This window comes from Egretta garzetta, unplaced genomic scaffold (assembly GCF_000687185.1).
Source record: "Egretta garzetta isolate BGI_Z169 unplaced genomic scaffold, ASM68718v1 scaffold506, whole genome shotgun sequence".
Classification (NCBI taxonomy): Eukaryota; Metazoa; Chordata; class Aves; order Pelecaniformes; family Ardeidae; genus Egretta; species Egretta garzetta.
This window is the reverse complement of record NW_009260065.1, coordinates 200,678-203,668: the sequence shown is the minus strand read 5'-3', so window position 1 is coordinate 203,668 and position 2,991 is coordinate 200,678.

Genomic DNA, 2,991 nt, shown 5'->3' with positions numbered 1-2,991 from the left:
GGTGAATTTTTTGGCAGGAATGTTTGAAGAATACCTACTAAGAAGTCTTGTCTGAAATGAAATTTCTGGATTCTCAATGCATTCCACCTGATTACGTTACAGCCCCCTCACTAGAAGATGGACTTTTGTCCCCCTTGTGTCAGGGTGACTAACTTTCCTTAGCATGTAAGCCATAAACCAAAATACTGAATGACTAAGACCCATAGGACTCGTGCCACAGAACTTAGAAAATAGGGAATATCTGAGCCTGGAAAGCCCCAGTCATATGTCACACCCTTGGTCTGGAAACTGTCTGCACCTGACCTGCGTACAAGCCTGTCCTGACCAGCCAGATCCATCTTCACGACTGTAAGCTGGGGTATGGGCAGCAACGTCATCACACAAGTAACAACAGAGGCTCCAAAAGATGGTTGGGATCATGTGGAGCTACTGCGCAGGGTCACCAGGTAGAAGGTGCATCTGGATGGGGGCAATCCCCAATATCAGAACAGGCTAGGGGATGAAGGAATGGAGAGCAGCCCTGTGGAGAAGGGCTTGGGGGTACTGGTGGATGAAAAGCTGGACGTGAACCAGCAATGTGTGCTTGCAGCCCAGAAGCCAACCATACCCTGAATGCATCAAAAGCAGCGTGGCCAGCAGGGCAAGGGAGGGGATTCTGCCCCTCTGCTCTGCTTCAGTGAGACCCCCCTGAAGCCCTGCATCCAGTTCTGGGGTTCCCAGCACAAGAAAGTCATGGACCTGCTGGAGCAGGTCCAGAGGAGGCCATGGAGGTGGTCAGAGGGATGGAGAACCTCTGCTCTGGGGCCAGGCTGGGAGAGTTGGGGGTGTTCAGCCTGGAGAAGAGAAGGCTGCGGGCAGAGCTGAGTGCGGCCGGTCAGGGCTTAAAGGGGGCCCAGAGGAAAGGGGGGGACAAGCTTTTTAGCAGGGCCAGCTGGGACAGGACAAGGGGGAATGGTTTTAAACTAAACCAGGGTAGGTTTAGACTGGATCTAAGAAAGAAATTCTTTACAATAATGGTGGTGAAACCCTGGCAGGGGTTGCCCCGAGAGGGGGTGGAGGCCCCACGCCTGGGGGCATTCCATGAGCCAGGTTGGACAGGGCTGTGAGCAACCTGATGTGGTTCAAGGTGTCACTGCTCCCTGCAGGGTGACCCCTAGGGGTCCCTCCCAACCCAAACCATTCTGTGATTCTATAAGGTCTGCCCCACTGTTGCCTGTGCCAATGCTAAAACCAGAAGCAGACTGGACTGGGAGCTGTCTCTTTGCCGTTACGCTCAGCCAGATGCACAGAACCAGCCCGGACCTGGAGGTGAATATATCATTTGCTGCACGAACAATGAGGCTGTGGGCAGAAACGGCTTGGAGAGCATGGATCGGGGGAAATGCTGTTTGTAAGCCAAAGATTTTTGATGGCTAAACTACTTTGCTGCAAGCTCCAGCCTCCACTTTGATATCTGCCACCCTTACAACTGCGGCTTCTCCGCTCAGATGCTCACTGTTAGGGGACCAGGGAGGCAACAAGGCACGTGGTGAGCTCACCTCTTGAAGGCAGATTCCCCAGGTGGAGCGTTGCAGCTCAGGCCCCACCGCATGGCCTGATGTGGCCCCTCCTTGCTGTACAAACTGCCATGGCAGAGTCCTCTGCAGGGCAGAAGATGTCACTTGAGTGGCCACAGCAAGAAAATGCTTGGATGCTTTTTTCCAGCCTTTGCAGAGGATAAAAGCAATGCTGGTTGGTGGAAAAGTGATTGTGAAGCCACGATGCCTGCTGCCGCTGCTCTGTCCTCTCTGCTGCTGTGTTTTGCCCTTTTCCTCTATGATCTGCCCGTCGGTTCTGGGGTTTTGAGGCAGAGTAGCTCCAGCTCCAAACCTGTACAGGGTCTTGCTCTACTGAGACTTGGTGCTGGCCAGCCCTGGGGCAGATATATTTAATTCATACCATTCTCGGTGAAATGAACCTTGAGAAAGAGGAGTCAGCTTAGTATGGCATGGGAGCAGAAATGGGCGGCCTTTCTTGGATGGCAGAAAGCTCTAGAAATGACTATTTGATGGGCTGTCTTTTACAGTGGGTTTATTTTATTTTTAACCACAAAAATATCTGTAATCTCCTAAGAACAGGCTCATTTCCACTGCTATGTGATAGTTGCCCACCAGATGAGTTCATTCATGTTGTTCTGCAGCAGCTCCTAGGTGCTCTCACCCAAGTCAAAGCTCTCCCAGGTGCTAAATGCAAGGGTCCAGACCTCAAAGAGCTTGCAGGTCCACCCAGAGGAGACAGATGGAGAGGCACCAAGGCAACAGGGAGCCAGGTGGCTTGACAGCAGTCCTTCAGCACAATTAGCAGTAATGATGGGGAAAGTCTTCTGAAAGCCTGGCCCGTTTCACCCTGGAGCAATCAGGTAGCTGACGTTAGTGCCGTGACGCTGAGAACCGAGCTGTCAAGACGTTCCCAACGCCCAAAAATATCACCTCTCCAGAGACTGGGACAAAGAAAGAAGCCATCCATCATGTCAGCACGTCTAGTCCCGGGCTTCTTCTGGCGCTGGGGAGCACAGTAAGGGTGGAAAGTTCCGCAGTTCTGGCCGTGGCGTGCGGCGGGGGGGTACATCTGGATGCACTCGGGGCTGGTGCGGTGGCAGCTGCTCCAGGCACAGCTGTCAAACCCAGTCGGTCACCCCTTATCTGGAACCAATTTCTGAGATATTTTTTATTTTTTTCTATTTTTCAAATGCATAAATTTGAGACCAAAGTCTGCTTGGCACCTTCTCTTCTGGTTTCCCCTTACAGCTGGGTTTCTATTCCTTATACAGGCTTGTCCTCAGGAGGCTTAAAAATAGACGCAGAGGCTGCGGTGCCGTAAGAAGAGCTGTGCTGCCCGTCCAAGGGCCTTGCTGGAGGGAGGGAGGGAGGGGAAATCTGCTCTCCTCGGAGCAGGGGAGGGCGTGAATGGGAGACGTTGCTGTGGGAAACCAGTGGGAGGAGGCGCTGAGCG